Source organism: Pongo abelii, chromosome 5, assembly GCF_028885655.2.
Source record: "Pongo abelii isolate AG06213 chromosome 5, NHGRI_mPonAbe1-v2.0_pri, whole genome shotgun sequence".
NCBI lineage: Eukaryota > Metazoa > Chordata > Mammalia > Primates > Hominidae > Pongo > Pongo abelii.
This window is the reverse complement of record NC_071990.2, coordinates 169,246,437-169,268,142: the sequence shown is the minus strand read 5'-3', so window position 1 is coordinate 169,268,142 and position 21,706 is coordinate 169,246,437. Positions and strand designations below refer to the sequence as shown.

Sequence of the window (21,706 nt, the reverse complement as noted above, 5' to 3'; positions counted from 1 at the left end):
TGGTTAGTTCAGGCTTTCATGGCGCGGCATAGAGGACCCCAACTGTTCAGCACTCATTGCTGCCTCCCCAGTTGGCTGTGGCCTGAAACTGCCTAGATTCAGTCAACACTGTTGCCCTCTTGCATCAGCCATTCAGGGGGTGGGTACCCATGGGAGGGCCTCAGCCGGGGCAAAGGTCCACTTCTGTCTAATCAGTGTAACTTTGGAAACAATCCTTTTGTGCCGGGACAGAGTAAACAAACTTTAAATGTGAATTTGCATCAATTGAACATTTTTAAAGCTGACGCTTTTACCTGGTGGCCCACTGGGACCAGGACAAGGCAGCAGGAGGGGCCCGATGTATGACAGAGGAATGTGTGGGCAGCCCTGCATTTGTGTTTTGCCCTGGGCCCCTGAATCCTGCAGCTGGCCCTGGTAGAGAGCTGAGAAGTCAGAACAAAGGACACCTGCCCAGAGGCCGCATGGAGGTGGGGGTCTGTGTTGATGTTGATGCTGGAGAGGTATATGACGCCTCTCTTACCCCACTTTCTGTCATGGCCTGAAGCAGTCTTTCAGGTTAAATTTTAAGAGTGTCCTGGCCATGGAGGAAATGCATTCAGATGGTTGTGAGACGGGATTTTTCCTTTGACCTCGACCCCCTTTGCGGGGAAGGAACTGTAGTGGCTCATTTCACACAGCGTGTGGTCCGTGGACAGCTAACGGCCCAGCAAAGGGTCAAGGTCACAGCCTTCTGAACCTGCCCTTTTTGACGCCCAAGTTCTTGTTCAGTGTCCAGGAAGAATCAGGTCACACAGACTGTTTGAATGATGACAAAGGCAGAACTGGAAAGGGGGTGGTGTGGAAAGAAGGTGATCTTGGCCGGAAGCACAGTCACCCCCGGCCGGGCTCCCCGTGGAAAACGACACCATCTGAAGTCAGCGCTGTCTATCTGGAGTCTCTGACACTCAGCCACTTGCATCCCCACCGCTCAGCAGCTCGCATCGCTGACTGCTTGCCTCAGCAGCTTCTTTGCTCTGCCAGCTGAAGTCTTTGTATGGGCACAGGATAGGAAACAGGGAGGGCCAAAAAGGCAAACGGGTCAGCTGTTTTCACTTAAGGCCAAGGTTCTAGGCTTGAGGGTGGAGTTTAGTCAGCAGCCCACCCACTCTGTATCAGCTGGGGGGCCTTAGAAATGTATTTTTGGTTTACAGGCTCATCTGCCTGTGGGGCCCTTTGTGACTGCCCAGGCGAGCCCCTAACACCAACCTGCTCCTCTCTACTGCCTCCTTCTAACCCAGGTGACATCAATCACTTATTCTCTTTCTGCTTTTTGCTCTGGTCCTGGGGGAAGCGGGTCCTTTCACTCCTTTCCTTTCCGGGCTTGTGCACGCCGGGTCAGGCCCCGTCTCACCGAGACTGCTCATCTTTTCAGGCACCAGAGCAATGAGGAAGCAGGACTCAGGCCCCTGACTCCTAACTCCTGGTGAAGCCCACCCTGAGCTCAAGAGCAGAGCTGCCCCCATCGGGTGTGGAGAGACGGAGCCTCCTCCCCAGCCATGCCTCCTTATCGGCCTACGGGAGCTGCTGTGGCTCTGACCCCTGTACCTGGCTCTGTCGACTGGAATAGTCAGTGGGCAGCCAGCACACTTTTGGGTGCTCTGTATGAGTGGGATTTTCTCCTGATTAGACATTTTAAAAGATTGTCAACAAAAAGAACAAACTCTGTAAAACATTGGAGAGATTTATTCCTAGCCAAACGTGAGTGATCGTGGTCCATGACACAGTCCTCAGGAGACCCGGAGAACGTGTGGCCCAGGTGGTCAGGGCACAGCTAGGTTTTATACATTCTATGGGGCATAAGGCATCAATCAATACATTTAAGCTGTACATCAGTTCAGACTGGAAAGGTGGGACACCAGGAAGCAAGGGCTTCCAGATCACAGGTGGATTCACAGATTTTCTGATTGGCAGTTGGTTGAAAAGTTCATCTAAAGACCTGGAACCAATAGGAAGGAAATATCTGGGTTAGGATAAGGGGTTGTGGAGACCAAGGTCCTTACTAGGCTGATGCAACCTCCAGGTAGAAGGCTTACAGAGAATGGATGGTAAATGTTTCTTATCAGACTTAAAAGGTGCCAGAAACTTAGTGGAGTATTTCCTGGATCAGGAAAAAGGCCTGGAAAGGGAACAGGATTTTCTACAGAATACAGACTTTCCCTACAAGAGACAGCTTTGCAGGGACATTTCAAGATATGACAAAGAAACATATTTAGGGTTAAAATATTTGGATTTTCTTCCTTATCTGTCATGTGAAGTTATGCCAGAGTAAGGTTGGAAAGAGCCGAGTTACACAGGGTTAGTAAGACCCCTCCAATGAGACTTTGTGGTTTGTAGGGCAGACTCCCCAGGCCCCTTAGGTAGGAATTTGGGCAGGAGAAGAAAAAGGTCAGAGTTTAGTTCTCAAGGCACAGACTTATGTTCTTGACCCTCCTTCCATCTGGTTGTACATTCAGGCTAATGGAAAAATCCTACATATTCCACGGTGGGTCCGTCCTCCCTCCTCCTGCCTAAAGGGTTCTAGGTGTGTGTGGTGATACAGCTGGGACGGTTATTCCTTCCAGAAGCTTCATCCTGTTTCTCCTCCATCTAATGTCCAAATTCCTGCCTCACTCACTGGGGTCTTTTGCTCTATCATTCACACATTAACACAAGGCCTGGATGCAGAAGGCTGATTCCTGTTAGTGCCTGTGGTGGCAGCAGCGGGCCATCTGGTGTGGCCTGGCCCCTGCCCTCACGCAGGCTGCTGGGGGGCGTGCATAAGGAGGAGGTGGACAGCCCCCTCCCTCCACCTGCTGCCCTGGAGGCCGCTGGGATGGAGCTAGGCCGGGTCCAGTTCACCCACTGGCGGGTCAGCGGCGCAGTGGGGGAGTGGCTCCTCGGGTAGAAAGGGGCCTGATGAGGAGCTGGGCCACACTTCGGGGATCCGGGGCAGGAAGTGATAGTGACACCTGCTTAGGGGACCTGGCCAGCTGGGCACCCACTGTGCCCACCCCACGGAGGGTGCCTGGTTCCTGGGTTGCAGGAGGAGGCTTTGCGTGGGGGCTGCCCAGACCGTATCCCTGGAGTCTGCCTGGCGTCGGGGTGACCACTAAGCCTGCCATTCCTGACGGTGGGGCCTGGGGCCCACGATCCACTCTGCCCCGGGCCACCCGTGAGTACCGGGACAACAGGGGGAGCTCGTGGCAATGTTGCCTCTGCCCTTGACGCTGGCCTGGGCCCAGCAAGGATCAGGAGCCCCTGCCTCAGGCTGCAAGGGGTCACAGTTGGGGCTGTGTGCTCCACGGAGTGGGTGGGAGCCAGGAGCAGGCAGCAGCACCGCCAATCTCTCCCGCGCGGCTGCAACCGCCCAAGTTGGGGCGTAGACACGAGCCTCTGTGTGTTCTCGGAGGGCTGAGAGTAGGCAGGAGCCCTGCGCTGCTGGGTGCCGTGGCACTCCTGGGTGCCGCCCAAATTGGGGCTGCTGACCTGACCTCCTAATCCAGGCAGGTAGAAGCCCCACCCTCCTGGACAGGGCTGCAGGGCAGCTGTAGATCTGAGCCTCCCTTTGCTCTTGGGTGGGTGGGGGCAGGCAGGAGCCCTGCATGCTCCTAGGTGCTGCTGCACTCGCGGAAGCCGCCCGAACTGGGGCTGCAGGCAGGAGCCCCCACCCTGCACACCTGCAGTCGCCCAAATCTGCCGCTGCAGCCTCTGGCATCCCTGCACTCTTGGGGGCCAGGAAGGCCACGCCTACCCTTGCAGGCTTGGAAGTGCCTGCTCCCGCTGCCTGGGTTCTCCCTGCTATAAGCCCCTCTCTGATCTTGGTACAAAGTCAGGGCAAGCCCCAACACCATGAATGGCAGGGATGTGAGACCCAAGCAGTTTAGGTGACCTGCTCAAGTACACATGCTGTGCACAGTGGCTGAGCCTGCTCCTGTCACGTCCCAGGAGACTTCAGAGTCCTCCTGATCCCAGCTGTGCTGTGCTCCTCCTTCTGCTGTGGGTCCAAGGCATGTTTTATACCAGGACTCCTCCATGTTTGGGAAAACTTCAGGGGGCACCACTGCTGTTATTTCTCCTCCCTTTCTCAAGTTTCAGCAAAAAGTTCCATCCATGGGTAGCATTCTTTAGAATTTAGACTTGTCAATGATCAGCAAGAATTTAGACTTTGTCAATCTCAAGAAAATGATTATAAAATCCAGACAGTGTTCCAGGGCTATGTGACAAGCAAGGACACCAGTAACTTAGTTCATTAGATGCCTTCCAGAGACAGGATGCTACTTAGACAAGTTCCCCTGAAACTCAGGGCTGCAAGGGTCTCTAGATTGATTATCTGCAAATGCAGCCATCTGCTTCCTCCTATGACACTTCATTCCTCTGCCCTGGCTGCACTGCAGACAGACGCTGGGGAGACCTCGCCTTCTCAGGGTGGCACTGTGTGGAAGCCAGGGCTCACCCGGCCCTGATCCCACAGGGTGGCAGTTTTTCATTTTTAACAGAGTTACAGAATCATCTACACGGATGTCACCCTAAGAGTTGCAATCCCCAGGAAAAGTTGTCATCCATGTCATTAGCACAGCTTGCTGTGTGTTCTGTTTTGATTTGAGCTTTGATTTTTAATTAATTCTAGTGAAAATCTTTTAATGAAAATCTTTGCTTCAAATTTGGAAAAGGTAGACAGCAACCTGCAACACACAGGCAGATGATCAATAAAAGTCCTTTCACTGAAGAGTGGTGTGAAATCGCTAGTTAAGACATACCTATTAGATATGTTTAAAAAATGTGTTTCAATGGGAAACTATAACACATACTTCTGGGCTGTTCATTGTCTTTGAACTATTTTACAATTCTTTGCAAAGTGCAGGTAACTGATGGAGATATATAGACATAGATCTATCTATCTATCTATCTGTCTATCTATCTATCTATCTTCTGCCCTGTCTAGTAGTGATTTTTACTAGCTTCTTTCTCCTGTAAAAAATTTAAAAATAAATAAATAAAAAACAGTTTTCTTTCCATTTGCAATTCATTTCAAAATTCCTTTACTCCCTATAAATTTGTATTGTTTTCACTTTTCCTTTAAACTATTTCTAACATCTGCCTAGTTCCCTTCTATCATACGTGTAAAATAAAATCTTAATAACACTTGTGCATTTTAATATCTTGGTGCAAGTCATTGTATTACCTTTTTCTGAAAATTATCTTTCAGATAATATATAAAGAACATGCTGTACTGTTTAGATTTTTTTTTTTAATTTTGCAAGCAACCAGAATTGTATTATTACCCAAATCAATGTTCCTGAGCATTTGGTGAGCAGAATTTTTAAGGAAAACTTGGTGGGTGCGGGAGAAGCCAGTGAGCTGGGAGCACTGATTGGTCAGAAATGAAATCACAGGGAGTCAAAGCTGTCTTCTTTCACTGAGTCAGATCCTGGGTGGAGGCCACAAGTCAGATGAGACAGTTTATCCTTCTGGGTGGTGTCAGCTGATCCATCAAGTGCAGGGTCTGCAAAATAGCTCAAGCACTAATCTTGGGAGCAGTTTAGGGAGGGTCAGAATCTTGTACCCTCCAGCTACATGACTCCTCAACCATGATTTCTTATCTGGTTATTGTTAGCCCTACAAAGGCAATTTAGTCCTCAGGCAAGAAGGAGGTCTGCTTTGGGAAAGGGCTGTTATCGTCTTTGATTTAAACCATAAACTAAGTTCCTCCCAAAGTTAATTCAGCCTAGGTCCAAGAATGGACAAGGACAGCTTGTAGATTAGAAGCAAGATGGAGTCGATTAAATTAGATTTCTTTCACTGTCTCAGTCATAATTTTGCAAAGGTAGTTTCAATCCCTCCCTTAGTGTTTTATAACACCTTAATCTTGAGGTTGGTTAGTCTATGAAGATGGGAAAAGACCGCGGATCGCTCTGGCGTCTTTCTGCCGACAGAGGGCGTAGTGGGAATGGGAGTGAACCCCAAGGTGAGAGGAGTGAACCAATTTGCTGCTGTCTGGGCGACTCCTGCAGGTCTGGCTGGGCTTCCAAGGCTTGCAGGGCAAAAGCATTAGTACCTCATCTATAGTTTCAGTACAGTATTTAACTGAACAGTGTACCATAAGGTAAATAACGAGTCCTAGGATGAAGAGTACAATTCCCAATTTTAAAAGCAATGATTAGAAAGCATGAGTTTGGGGACTTCTAACCCACAAAGAATTTAGGATTTAATCCAAACTGCAGAAAAAACTCAATAACAGCTAACAACAGGTGTACTATAGCTTTCTTTTGAAATATAATTTTTCTCTCTTCAGTCCCCATTTTTATTAAAAACAAATCATGATAGAATTTATTTGTTTACAAAATAAACTTTAGTCTTCTTGTACTTGGCCTGATCATTTGCAGCAAGAATAATTATTTTTCACTTAGGCTGTTTTTAATGGGCTTTGATGGAATTCTGTTCCATGAGGAATCCCAGATACGACTTTTTAAAAGCCGAGCCCAGCCATCAGTTTGTACTCAAATACCTATGAGTTGGGTAAATTCTCCTCCTTGAGGTCCAGAGATAACTTGGGGTTATCTAAGTGACATTCATTACTTACCACAGGTCAGGAACCTCGTACAGGAACTGTGTAGATGAGGTATGAGGTCAGATTCCCCAAGAGACTTATATCTGATTATAAACTGCCAAAGCAAGACAAAATGTCTGTGTACGATAGAAGTCTTAAGATAGCCACTACTAAGCTACAATTGACTAGGAATTTTGTTTACTTCTGTGGCATACAACAATTTTGTATAAAAATTATAATTATTAATAACATACACTAAATTATATCAGAATTATAGAAGTTTCCCATAATTTTGGAACACATACTAATAACATATCTATACAAATACAGTCCAAAGAAAACCAAACACCATTCACTCTTCTATTTGAAAGTTTTTTTCTCTATTCTAATGTCACAATCTCCAGGTTATTAATCAGAAATCTTCATTGAAGAGCACCTGTTAAATTTTATAGCTGATTATAAAACCAACTTTTAAAGAGGAATGGCAGGGCACAGTGGCTCACACCTGTAATCCCAGCACTTTGGGGGATGGAGGTGAGTGGATCACCTGAGGTGAGGAGTTCGAGACCAGCCTAGCCAACATGGTGAAACCCCGTCTCTACTAATAATACAAAAATTAGCCGAACGTGGTGGCACACACCTGTAATCCCAGCTGCTCAGGAGGCTGAGGCAGGAGAATGGCTTGAACCCGGGGAGGCAGAGGTTGCAGTCAGCTGAGATCATGTCATTGCACTCCAGCCTAGGCGACAAGAGCAAAACTGCATCTCCAAAAACAAAAGAGAACCAAAATGAGACAACAATTGTCTGTGGATGACAAAAACATTTTAGGGCAGCCACAGTTAAAGACACAATTGGCAAGGAAATTTGTTACCTCTGTGGCACACAGTCATTTAACATAATAATTATAATTATTACTGATAACATATACTAAGTCATATTAGAATTATAGGAGTTTTACATAATTTTGAAATATATGTCAATAACATATTTACACAAATATAGCCCAAAGAAAGCCAAACACCATTTCATATTTGACAATGCTTTCTGTATGATTTTTATACCATATAAGCCAAATGTCATTTTTGGACTTTAAAGAACCTAATATCTAAAAGGTTAAAAAGAGACATAATTTATAATTTGGTTTTGGAAAGTCTGTCAAATATCAAAGGTTTAAAACACTGGATATCACAAAATAGCATCCTAGGTCACCATAAGTCATTCATTTGGCCAAAATGATAACTCCAAAAATTTTTAAAAGGAAAAATCTTTAATAGAGGAGACTTAGCTTTCCAACAAGACCCAGTGAAGATTGCATGAGGCCAACTGAGTCTGTCTTTTCTCTGTCCTCGCCTTTTTCCCTGCCACTTACCTAAAAGAGGAAACAAAACCCTTTCATTATCCTTTAATATTACATAAAAATTGTCTTCAAAAGAGAAAACCAAATTTCATGTTTGCATTAGTGCATCTTTCATGCTAAAGCTAGTTTTTCAATAAAATTTTATATATTTGTCCAGTTTTAATTAGTTTGACCATAAGGTAAGATTTTCATGAACTTTTTAGAACCCTTTGCAATTTTCCATCAAACAGCAGATCAATTTTCTAAGCAAACCCTGTTATTCAGACACATGGGCCCAGACTCTGGCCCTGTATCAGTATGGTTTTAATGTTTTAACCTATGGAGAAAAGCTAAATAATTTCTTTCAAATCTTAGCCAACTTGTTTATACCCACAGATTTTTTTTTTTTTTTTTTTAAAGATCAACCCTTTGCAAACCCTTTTCACTTTGAGTAAGCCTTCAGTTTTATCCCATTACTCTCTTTTAGGTTAACACTCTTTAAAACCCTCTGAACTAGACAAAATTACATTCCCTTTAACAGAAGCCATATTCCCATACCTTCTTATAATCTTTTACCAAAAACACATTCCCTACACACCATGTATATATAACTGTTTCTTCAGTGGTCTCAATTTCATGTTACATTGTTAATTCTTAGCAGCTTTTATTTTTAGTGAAAACCCTGATGAGTAAGTGATTTTAATTATGTACTGGGTGGAGCCTAGGACATCAGACAGAAGTGAAGATAAAGTCTGACTCTTTTCAGTATAGCTAGGGGCATGGCTCTCCACAGGTCCCCAGGCCTCCTCTGTCATCTAATCCTCCAAAGTAGGTAAACTGAACAATGTTTCCAAAGGAAACAGTTTGACCTTAAAGCATTTAGCAAATCTGATATCTGACCTTAATTTAGACCAAATGCCTACATTTTCAAGACATGTTATTTTACCAGTAATCTTTAAAACTGTCTTTATTTCCAAAAGATTACTAAAGCCATTTGAACAAAAAGGCATTAAAGTTTTTTCTGTCAAAATATTTCGTTTACATGCTTATTTTTCTAAGCCAATAATCAGTACTCTTTTATACATAAACATCACACACACAACACATATAAATACGCAGACAGAAAGACAGAAGATTTAGCACTTGTAACATTTTTCATTTGCCAGTTTTCTTAATTGGATTACTGACTTCAGGGTGGAGCCCTTGAAGGAACACAGTCAGGAAAGCATGCATTTCTAGGGCCAAATAAGCAGGAACAGTTGAAGGCAAAGACAGATCTCCAGAGTTAAGGGTGCCATTTTATACTGGATCCTGAATCCTCAAAAGGAGGAAAATCCTACAGGAGAAGAGACAGTGCAATGCTTCCACCGTGCATTTCATCAAGGCAAGGCCACCCAAAGCCAATCAGCCCATCCCCCACGGGAGCCTCATCTCTCAGCTGAGGGTGGGGGTGTTTCCATGTCTTCCAGGTGTCCACAAGGATTTGTTTCTCTGATCCAAGTGTGCAGAGTCAAGTATCCCTCCATAACTACTGTTAGCCATCCCCTAAAGTATTTCCTACCTAGTTATTACACACCAAAGCTCTCTCGTAATGTGAAGTAATTTCTTAAAACCCCCAGAACTCAAAACTGTCAGATAACACAGAGCAAAACAGAACAGAGCTTTTGATTTTGAGAGGGATCTGTCCGCTTTTAGCTCCTAGGGTTTCATGAGGAAAACAGAGCTTTTTTCCAAAACAGGGTCTGTGGTGCCTCCTGTTTTTTTCAAGGAGTACCAGGCTACCAGAAGTTATCTCAGGACCTCTCATGTGTGCATTTTTGTAGCAAGACAAAAAAATTGAGACAAATAATTCAGTCGACTGAGAAGAAAAAAAGCTTTTTTCCAGAAAAACAAGATCCAAGAAGGGAACAACATAAATGCCATTTAAATATACCTATAGCTTGTTTATCCACTTTTAATCAAGCTGACTTTTAACCAGAGCGCTCTTAAAAAAAAAAGTCCTTTTAAATTTCTTGTTACCCAACTTTAGCCAGGTGGCCAATATTTCTGGCTTTTGAACTTTACCAAAGGTGACCTCCCAGGTGCTTCAAAGACATGGTAAGCGGTTTCTTTTTTACAAGATTTAGAATCTTCCCAAGGTAGTTCAAAGAAAGGAAAATTCAAGAGAAGAAATCAGAAACTCCCGGCAGGGGGTGGGGGGGGAAACAACTCAATAAATGGCAAAGTTACACAAATAACAAATCAGAAAGGAATAATTCCAGAAACCATCATCAAAAGGCAAAGCCTTAACTGCTGAGTTATGGCATTGAGCAGTTTTTATTGCTTTTCCCAGAAGGATCCTAGAGAAGCCAATTTCAAGCTTGCCAAGGCTTTTAACTGGTCAAGAAAATTTTTAGGGCTATGACATGAACTCTAAAATTCCTGTCCTCTAGATGGCAGAATCCAAGAGAAAGTGTCTGCACAAGGTCACAAGGTTAAGCTCTTAAGGACACAAAACAAGACAGAGATATTTCATCTGGTATTGGTTTCAGGAACCCACAGCAAAATTTGTAACTGACCAGTCTGCTGGGCTGGCTTGTAATGCAGGTTATGGGGTCCTAAACCCACGTTCTAGCCTGTGATATCCCTCTGTCCATTACAGAACACAGAAAGACAAATTCTCAGGACAAAGTACACCAGATTTGCTATAACCTAAGAGTAGTCTCACAAATCCCCTGTCTATTAATCAAACCCTTGCAGAGAGACAAATAGTGATGATTACTGTTTACACAGACAGAGAAAGAGAGAGGGAGACCAGAAACTTGGCTGGTAAGAATTTCTTACCCTTTTTGCTGGCATACCAGGTTTCCGGGCTCCCTTTCTCTGCAGCTTCCAGAAGAATGCAGCAGCTCTGATGAGCCTGCTCGCTAGTGCCATGGCTGTGGGGTTCAAACCACTTTACAAGAGAAAATCACCCCTTTCTGTGTTATGGAACCACAGACAAGATTCTTAATTTGCAAGATGCTGCCCAACAGGCTGCCTGGGGAACGCAATTAACATTTTCCATCCCAGCGAAATACACATAACAAAACAGACATGAATCACCTCATTCAGCAACCACTATCAGCCTGGCAAAGTCCAAACTTTCTCCTGTTGGTCTCTGTTGTCTTTGATCTACCCCAGGTGGGGTGGGATGACCTCCAAAGGGTAATTCACAATGGGGTCTCTGGGCAAGGCAAAGAGCACATAGTCACCCCGAGACAGGCCTGCTGAGCGTTTTGCAGGGCTCACCAAATGTGACCAGACAAATAAGGAGGGTTCTCTGAGTTAGGCCTGCTGAACGTCCATCAGCAATTCCCTCTGAGATCCCCTCCACATATACAAACACACATAAAGCAAGATGAACACAGGGTCTTCCAAATCAGATCCCTAACCAAGAACTCCAAGAGTATCCCTTCCAAACTGTCCTTCTATTCTCCATCCGAGAAATCTCCTCGAAATCTTCCTGATTGAGGAGAAGTCTCCCAAACCAAGACTCTTTCTACTAGTTAGAAAGAGCCAACTGAGGCTGGGCGCAGTGGCTAGCACCTGTAATCCCAGCACTTTAAGAGGGCAAGGCAGGAGGATCACTTGAGGACAGAAGTTCGAGACCAGCCTGGCCAGTGTGGTAAAACCCCATCTCTACAAAAAATGCAAAAATTAGCCGGGCATGGTGGTGCATGCCTGTAGTGCCAGCTACTCAGGAGGCTGAGGCAGGAGAATCACTTGAACCCAACTCAGGAGGCAGAGGTTGCAGTGAGCCAAGATTGAGCCACTGCACTCCAGCCTGGGTGACAGAGGGAGACTGTCTCAAAAAATAAATATAAAAGAAAGAGCCAACTGAGACCCCCAGGAGCCAAACTGAGACAGACACCCCAAATTGGGTTATAGACACAGACACCCCATGGTGGAGCTACAAGCCAACATCCCTCGGTGGGGCTACAGACACCCCACTGGAGGGTACAGAACCAGTCAGCAGAAGGAAGGAGGCATTGGCAATGCCTAGGATACTCACCAACCCAGACATCCTGCAATGGGGTTACAGACAGATACCCCACCATGGGGCTACAGACAGACACCCTGTGATAGGGTTACAGTTAAGAGATGTCTCCCCAGGACTATAACTCTATTGCAATTAAATCCATGCACATTGTGTCGGCAGCGCCCCACCAACAGAGAGAATACCACAATTAGCCCCTAGTCCGAGAGAATTACATGGCTGCTTGGTCTGGCCTCTGGATCCATCGCCGGAGGGGGGGCTACTGAACCATGGGCAGGCAGCCACAAGGGCAATCCCGGATGAGCCCACACATTTGTAACTGCCCAAGGGGTTCACCTTGCCCACTGCCTAGACAGAGCTGATTTATCAAGACAGGGGAATTGCAATAGAGAAAGAGTAATTTACGCAGAGCCAGCTGTGTGGGAGACCAGAGTTTTATTATTACTCAAATCAGTCTCTCTGTTTAGATTTTTAACCCATTGCTTATATTTTGTTCTATGTGAGTGAGAATGGGCTACCAGGAATAAGAAAATATATTCTTTCCTTGTTTCAGTTGAGTATGACCATAAACGAAGGGTGCAATACTCATGGAATTTTCCACAGAAAAATATGTGTATATTTGGCATCAAACAGAGCAGTGCAACAGAAAAATCAACAAAGATGCCAGATCCTTATCCTTGGAGAATAAAAAAAGTAGGCATGTGTGAAACAGATTAGGACTGCCTGACATATGATGGTTAGTTGAATTTAGTCTGAATTTCAGTGGAGTCCAGCTGGGAAAACAAGACTGCATGAAATACCTAGAAAACAATACCAGGCAATCCACAATTCACTGTGAGATTGTGTAATAAACGATGTTCTTAAAGAAATCCATGAGCACAGGAAGGTATTTGCTTTGAGAGGATTCCAGTGCCCTTACTTCCTCTTCAGTTCCCGTCACTGGCCTTTTATTGATGCATATTAGTTTGAGATTTCAAAACCCAGTCTCATGTTTCAAGGTACAGATGTAACTGTACATTAGATACTCAAAAGCCGAGGATGAGGTCTCAGGATCAGCAAAGCTGGCCACCTGCCTTGAGAGCGGCTCCTCCCCCTGCAGGCTCCCTGTGAGCTCAGATGGTGCCTTCAAATCCTTTGTAGAGGCTGGGGGAGGGGAAGGAGGAGCACATTCGTTAACGAAGGGGAAAATGCTGTGTGCTTTCAAGGGAAAATGCTAAATTCATTACAACAGCACATGAATTACTTGCTGTTAAGGAATAGGCACCCTTCATCTAAACAGAACCCTGTCTTTCAAAGCCTTCACTTCCGTATCCTTGAGGTTTCTCTTCAAAGAGGGCTGAGCACATTCACCCAGGCACTAGGAGGCCCTGTGCATTTTTTGTCCTGCTGTTTCCATGGATAATTTAAAAAGAATTATGAATACCTCAGTCCTTAGAGAGTCAGACAGAGAGCCCCCACGCCGCTCAGTCTAGGTCACCTGGAGTGGCTCCCTTTGTGGGTCCCTTTGCTGGCTGGAGCCTGGCCAGAGCTTACGGGGACAGCACCCTCTCTTATTATAAGTTCCTCAAATGATTGTTGTATAGAGCAACGTATAACCTGCTGACACTGGAGAGGGCACTGTTATTTTAAGAGGAGCTGAAGCATGAAGTTTTACTGATTTGTCTTCATGTGGACATTGTTAGCCTGCATGTCGTAATCTGTAGTAATGATTGTGACCTCTGTGTTGCGTCCTCCAAAAAAAAGAAGACTACCCGTTTAAACTTTCCTACAAAAACCTTTGGCCTTGTGACAGACTCCAGAATGCTCTCAACTCCGTGGGTATGTCTTCCCAGGTCCAACCTCACATTTGGCTTTCAATAAACTTTGATAAAATTATTTCTGCTTCAACAGTCTTAATTTCAGCTGACAATCTCAAGTCGACCAGTGATGAGGGGAGCAAAGCAAAGGACACAATTTGCACAGCATCTTATGGTTATAGGAGGAGAAGTGGCTGCCAACAGGACTCCAGGACAATGGGAATGCAGTTGGCTTCAGATAAGAGACAAAAATGAGGCTTCAGATGAAAGTTAATGCCTAGGATAACAGGCTGTGTGAGCAGGTTGTATTTGATGGGAATATTGAGTATGGGCCCATGATTGAGAACTCACAATTACAAGAAAAACTTTTTTTATAATGTACATTTGCTCTTTGTCAAAGTTATACTGCAAGTAAATTGACATTATGTTTTCAGAGTTCAAAAAAAATATAAAACAAACCGGACTCAGTCTTCTCTCTCACTGTATGTGAATGATAAACAAAGAAAGAACTGGTATAACAAACTATGACTCCACAGAGATCCAACAGTACCGTTTCTTAGGAAGTCTAAACCAAAAAGTGTCTGAGGCTGGTCCCAATCAGTGTAGAAGTCTATTCTGTCAAGTTTGAGGATGTGCCTGGGAAAAGGGAACACAAAACCACAGGAACATCTGTGATCTGTGCTTTTTCTTTTTCTCTTTTTCTTTTTCGAGACAGAGTTTTGCTCTTTTTGCCCAGGCTGGAGTGCAATGGAGCAATCTCAGCTCACTGCGTTCTCCTCCTCCCGGATTCAAGTAATTCTCCTGCCTCAGCCTCCCAAGTAGCTGGGATTACAGGCATGCGCCACCACACCCAGCTAATTTTGTATTTTTAGTAGAGACGGAGTTTCTCCATGTTGGTGAGACTGGTCTCGAACTCCCGACCTCAGGTGATCCACTGGCCTCGGCCTCCCAAAGTGCTGGGATTACAGGCATGAGCCACTGCAATGGCCAGATCTGTGCTTTTTCTAAGAGCATTTTGGGCCTTCAATATTTAAAGAGGAAAAGTGAGCAGGAAGGGAAAGAGGGAGCATAGGGTCACATTCTTGTGAGTCTTTGATTAGACTTACTAAATCCACGTGTTGTGTGTGAAAAGGAGGGGATGGGGGAACACTCAGTTATGTATTCATGTCATGCTCAGTAAGTCTGCACTTATCTAAGATAAGGTGACCACAGAGCAGCTTCCTGTGGAGACACCTGGCCTTCTATCTGAGGCTATCTGCTTAGGAACAAAAGGAAAGGCAGTTTCTTGCATGACTCAGCTTCCAGCCTTAACTTTTCCTTTTGGCATAGTGAATGGATTCCCGAGATTTTGTTTTCCTTTCACAGAAGGAAGCTGATCCCTGCTGGCCTCACACAGAGAGGAGAATAGACACAGGGCCCAGGGTGGAATTTTCACCAAGTCCATTTGCAGAGGGTGTCCTTGCAGTGAGTCCAAGACAATGTCCCCTTGTTCTGCACACTGTTCCTATCCCGTCCACAAAGATGGTGGCAATGTTGGTGGCCTCTGAGCACCTCCTACGCCAGGTGAATTAGCCTGGGGGAGATATACCACTCAAACAGATCATGATCTGCCTCTTCTTTCCTAAGAATTGTGCTTTGGAACTATCAGATAATTGAGGCACTTTTTCCTTATGAATGAAATTAGGGGAAAAAATGCATGCTTCATTGTTAAGGAAATACAGCAATATTGAATCAGGTACCTGATTGGATCAAGGTTGATACTGGAAATGCCCATCAACAAGCCCTTAACTTGAACTTACTGTGTCAGTAACAAAAAGGGGTACAAACTTCTCTCTCTCCCGAGAAGCTTCAAGTTGTCCCCCCTTTCCAGACTGAACCAATGTACTTCTTGCATATATTGATTGATGTCTCACGTCTCCCTAAAATGTAGAAAACTAAGCTGTGACCCAGCCACTTTGGGCACATGTCATCAGTACCTCCTGAGGCTGTGTCATGGGCACGTCCTCAACCTGGGCAAAATAAGCTTTCTAAGTTAACTGAGACCTGTCTCAGATTTTCAGGGCTCACAGATGGTAAAAAGAAAGAAATCTGTAGACACATCAAAGAGAAATTGAGTCTTCCTGGCATGAGGGCATTTCAGTAAACACTTTCCTAGAGTCAGGGGCTCACAGCATGTTAAATCTCCTCTTGGAAGGTTCATACCCAGGGTCAGACTTTCTCTTATTTTGGCAGACTCTGTACATTCTACTAAAATCCAACAAATATTTGCTGAATGCAAACAAAGTGCAAAACCCAGGGAAAATGCTCTCTGGCTTCTGCTCACTTCTGGGTCTGGGGCAGCCCCACAGAACAAGCCTTGTTCCATCTTCAAAACACTAGGGATGGGGGAGATTTCACCAGAACCCCATGGGCACGGGAGCACTTACAGACCCTCTACTGCAGCATGGAATCTTTCTTCTATGTATTTTTTTTTTAACTTTGTGTGATATTTTTCTTCATAGACCACAATGATAACAGTTGTGTGAGCTTCTAGAGACTGTCTGGCCAAGTGTGTGACATGCAGTTGGTGTTAACTAATAGCTGATGAGCAGATAAGTCAAGATGCTCAGCTCCTAAAAAATAAGAGACACAGTGTGAAGGCAGTGGGGAAAAGTGGTTTAGAAACAAATTCCGAACATCCAGGCCGGGGAGGGGTGGGGGACAGAGGAGAGGAGGACTAGAAAGCGAAGGCCAGGCATGTCCATCCTCTCCACTAAGCCCTTTTCATTAGGTTTATCCACACAGAGCTCATGTTGCCCACTTGAGTAGATACTGATCATGGATTTTGGGCCACTGGAAATACACAACTCAATATCATTCATTAACTGAACACACTGGGTAAGAAAAACACAGGATATTGGGGATTCCTTGGAAAAACAGAGTTTTGCCTGTAGTGCCCACACACAGCCCATTTCCAAGAACGGCCCTGGTCCCATGTCCAGAGTGCAGACCCACAGTCTGAGACTCTGAGGGCGGTTGCCACAGGTGGGTGTGTTGACAAATCATGGCTGCTTGAGAACATTGGGAGATCTTGCTACAGACGTCCGTGGGTCCTTACCTTGGGAACGCTGGACACAGCGCACACAGCCCACCAACCCCAGACCCCTGGTGGTATCACGCTGTAAGCACAGAACTCTTACTCGCCTTATAATCCTCTCCATAATCCTCTCCAGTTCTCAAAACACATCATCAGCTTGATTTTCTCCTCCGCTGTGCCAGCATGAGCCAACCTGTTTCTTCCTACACCGTCTGGGCCTTCGGGCCCTACCAGGTGGCACCACTGCAGAGGGGCAGTATTGAATGGGACACGTAGGTATGTGGTTACCTGCCCAAGGGAGGGTGGCTGACCATCTGGGACACTATGCCCAGGCACACTCCCTGCCACACAGGCTGGCCCTGAGCCATGGCATTTAGGCCAAGGGGAAGGCCCCTGGCTGGCATTTGTCACACGTCTCCCCTTGTCTAATGTGCAGAATTCAGGAAATACTTTTTGAAGGCAGGATTGCCACGTAGCCAGCTGTCCGCCAGGGTTCATCCCAGGGCCCAACCCCACTGTGTGCTTCTTTACAGCTCATCATAAACCGGTCAGGACAAAAGGAGTTGCCAGCGGGGGACGTGAGCCGGGGCCTAAATGACTGGCAGCGAGCCGGGACTCACACTGGATTGCAGCCTGATTAGGCTTGCGGGGCCGGAGGGGATGAGAGTTAGCTGGGGCGGTGGAAGCGGCTTCCCTGCCACTGCCGTCATCTCAGGTGTCAGTGTCTGGTGCCTGAGCACCAGTTCACAGTTTCTTTACAACCACGGGGTGGGAGTTCTGGAGGGCTGCCTGGGGAAGCAGCTCAACCACAAGAACGGGCAGCCCAGAGGGCAGGTGGGGACTTAGCTTACCTGATAGAGTTCTTTGTAGAAAATTCCTTTACAGAACTATAGTTTTCCTTAAAAATTTTGTTCTTCTTGAATTAGATGTTCTTCTTAAAAATACAGAAATAGGCCAGGCATGGTGGCTCAGGCTTGTAATCCCAGTAATTTGGGAGGCCTAGGCAGGCGGATCACGAGGTCAGTAGTTCAAGACCAGCCTGGCCAACATAGTGAAACCCTGACTCTACTAAAAATACAGAAAGATTAGCTGAGCATGGTGGCGGGCACCTGTAGTCCAAGCTACTCGGGAGGCTGAGGCAGGAGAATCTCTTGAAGCTTGGAGGCAGAGGTTGCAGTGAGCTGAGATCTTGCCACTGAACTCCAGCCTGGGAGACAGTGGGAGACTCCATCTCAAAAACAAGACAAAACAAAACAAAATACAGAATAGTATATAGGTGCATCCAGTAAAAAAAGGATACATGCCCCTTTCCTCTGAGAAATTTAATTATCTAGAGAAGAGTTTGATGTCTCTCTCTCTCCCTAGATATATATTTATACACACACACAATGAGCCTATATTTTATATGTATGCATGTCTATATATACATGTATCTATTTATATTCATTTATACATATGCATATGTATACGATTTTTCATACGTTATTTTTATTCAAAACTTAAGCAATAACCTTCAATGCTTGTCTTTATAAGATGTTCTCCCTTCATCATATCAAATACCTTTCCAGTCTGTCTTTCTACGGCTTTCCAGCAAATCCTTTCCAAAGACAGTGGAGAAGTTTCCAGCAGGAGCAGCTGCTGAGAGACCCACACTGCACATACAGGCCTTGCCGCCCGCTGAGCGAGAAGAAGCGGCACAGTGGCTTCTCAAGGGACCACTGAAAAGTGGCGGTCATTGCACCGTAGCTGGAAACGAACGGGGAAAATGCCTCAGTCTCACCTGCTGACACTCGCTGAGATTTTAGAAGCCACGTGCTGCGATAGCGGCTGGAGCGAAGGGACTGCAAATAGGTCACGTCACCCAGGAGGGCATTATCTCGCTTGAGGACAAAGTTCAAATTGTACGGATGTTTGTGGTTGTGGGAGCAAAGGCACAAAATTTTCTTTGGAGATTTTTGGACATAATTTACTGTCAGTGTGTCTTTATCTGTATAAACAAAAATAATTGATAGAAAAAATACCTAGAAAATTCCAGCAGCATCAGCACTTTCTGCCCCTCATCCAGGCACAGGAGACAAAGAGGTACTGGGCCCTCAGCTGTCCAATCACAGCCCAGCTTTCTTGGCTGTCCAATCACAGCCGTACTTGGCACTCAGCCGTCCAATCACAGGCCGGCTTCCTTGGCTGTCAAGTCACAGTCGTACTTGGCTCTCAGCTGTCCAATCATAGCCTGGCTTCCTCCACTGCTCACTGCACTCAGCTGGATCTTTTCCACCCAAAGAGCCACTTGCTCCAGTTTGCGGGGCTGGCAGAGAAGGCTGCTGAGCTGCAGACCTGGTGAGGTGCTGCTCTGTCACCCGTGTGTAGATGCGGTCTGGATAGCGTGTGTACCTGCCCATACTCCCTATCATCCCATCTCTGCTCTAATTTTGGGGTTGCACTTCTATCCATGGGAATTTGAATTGCATTCTCTGTTTTGCTTAGTTGTTCACTGTCTGTTTCCTCCACAAGAACTAGACTTCTGTGAGAATGGAGACCCCCGGCCCTTTTATCAGTGTGGTACCCCAGTACCTTAGGAAGCATACCTCGCCCAGGGTAGACGCTCAATAAATAGTGTGGACGACTATAGAAGTGGGTGCTGTATCCCAGGCTGCAGAGGGCTCATGGGAAAGGAAAAGGACCTATGAACTTGGAAAACAAAAAGGGTGTGTGTGTGCATGCGTGTGTGCATGTGTGAGTGTGTGCACAGTGCACACGAGTGTGTTCTGAACCAGGACCTCCATGATCCCTCTGACTATGAGAGTGGGACAGGCCAAATTCTCTGTACTCGGGCTCACCTAGCGTTGCCGCCCTGATAAAGAGTGGAAGACGGTGATCAATCACAGAGCTGCTGCTCTCCGTCACTCTGGTGCAAAATGAGGGTGCCTTAGCCCAATCAGATGCTGTTGTTCAGGGGCCCTGCAGGCCCTTGACGGTCTTGGCTGGGTGGTCAGGCCACTCACATGTCCCAGGTGGAGACGTGGGCTGAGAAAAAGACCCAGAATCCCAGGACATCACCAGCAGCTTCAATCACGTGGTGGAGGCTGGGAGGATTCACAGATGGTGTGAGGATGGGAGTATTTCCAGCCAGCCTTGCTTTCCAGACCCCTCAATGGGTCTGCCCTCTCTGATAAGTAATGGAATTTAGCTAAGGGTCTTGGCTGAGGGCCTGACACAGCCAACTTGCCCCAAAGCTTTTTCTCTGATTGGCTCTCTGGGTTCGCCTTGGCCGAGGAAGGAGCCGGAGCCCTGAATGCCGGCTCAGCTCAGGAGGTGGCCTGTCTAGCCAGGGGAAGGCAGAGTGGTCAGCCCCTGCCAAGATTTAAGATGCTTTGGAACATTTGCTAAGAGAAACCGCTTTCTCAAGCCATAGTTGTGCTAATACAAATTGTTCTTCCCTTAAACACACACACACACAGCATGAGTGCATTTATTTCCAAAGTGTGAAATTCCGTAAAGTAGAGAAGAACTCGTTCTACTCCCTGTAGATACCTTCATCTTTATGCGGATAAAATGGTATAAGATACATTAGAATTTATTTGGTGTTGCTTTTATTAACAAAGATTTCAGATGTAAATGTCAAGAAAATTGACATTAATTTGCTTACACAAGTACATTCCTTAAAAAAGCAAACCATTGAGTAGACTTCCCTTATATTAATCTTTGACTTTTTAGCCGGAAGTTTGCTGGTTTAAAACGTGATTCTACAGCACGAAGAACGCATGGCGCCTGCGGTGAACCCAGTGGTAGCAAAACAGTGCCATCTAGTGGCTGGTGAAGCCTCGGGTCTCCAGAACACGCATGCTCTGAGCTTTGTAGCACCCAGGGTATCTGTCATTTTAACGTCCAATGAGTGACCTGCAGATTCGAGCAGATCTACAGAATCACTTCATTTCTCAAGCTGATAGAGCCCAGAAGTTAATTTTAAGGATTGAAGTGGCTATTGACACCTTTTAAATCCTTTACACGTACACGTCTTTGGCCTTTGGGAGGTCAGCCCTGGGCCAGGTCATGGCTCCAGTACACACACACACAGCTCATAACCCCAAAACCAGCTCTGAGAGCCAAACCAGCTCTGGGTTTCTAGAGATTGCATTCTCTTCCCTCAGGCAACTCCATGTCTGGGGGAATGTGTAGGCTGCGGGAAGGCAGCCTCAGGGGTCAGATAAGATAAGAGCGTCCCTTTTTTTATGACGAGACCACTGGGGGACCATGTCTAAGACCTGCCCTGGTCACAGGAACACTGAGGGGTGCTGGAAGCTACCTCCTCTAAGAGAAGCACTTTATTCTACTACAGAGAAAAGGCAGAGAGTGAAATATACTGGTCATTTTTTTAAAATCCCTTTGAACATAGATTAAAAGGAGGAACTGGGAGGAAAGGGGAGAAAAAGCAGATGTTAACTGAAGCCATGGTTTCAGAAATTCAATCCCAGTAGAAGTGCTGGAGGGACAGGGAGGGTGTGGCTCGGAAGGAGGGAAACAGACCAGGTTTATTTGTGCACAAAGGGAAGCTCCTCAGGAGACACAGGCTGGTGAAGGGAAGGGGAAGAGCAGCCTCTGGAAACAGCCCCCAGAGCCAGAGAGCGAGTCCTAGAGGATGGGGCTGGTGAGTTGAAGCAACCAAGGGAGAAAGACCAGCAGACAGTGCAATAAAACATCAGGAATGTCTTCTTCTTCTTTTTTTTTTTTTGAGACAGAGTCTCGCTCCGTCGCCCAGGCTGGAGTGCAGTGGCGCGATCTCGGCTCACTGCCAGCTCCGCCTCCCGGGTTCGCGCCATTCTCCTGCCTCAGCCTGCAGAGTAGCTGGGACTACAGGCACCCGCCACCGTGCCCGGCTAATTTTTTGTATTTTTTAGTAGAGACAGGGTTTCACCAT

At 46.0% G+C, this 21,706-nt stretch overlaps 1 long non-coding RNA gene across 2 annotated transcripts; it reads right to left on the bottom strand.

Moving 5' to 3' along the window:
- Positions 1 to 1,704: 1,704 nt before the first annotated feature.
- On the bottom strand, positions 1,705 to 10,862 carry LOC129060144 (uncharacterized). Of its 2 annotated transcripts, none has more exons than XR_008526591.2 (4): positions 10,725 to 10,862; positions 7,206 to 7,329; positions 6,599 to 6,680; positions 1,705 to 1,975 (listed from the first exon to the last, which is right to left on the bottom strand). It is a non-coding gene; the product is annotated as an uncharacterized LOC129060144 (long non-coding RNA). The 2 variants fall into 2 exon arrangements; XR_008526590.2 differs by having other exon boundaries at positions 1,719 to 1,975; positions 7,206 to 7,934.
- Positions 10,863 to 21,706: the final 10,844 nt, after the last annotated feature.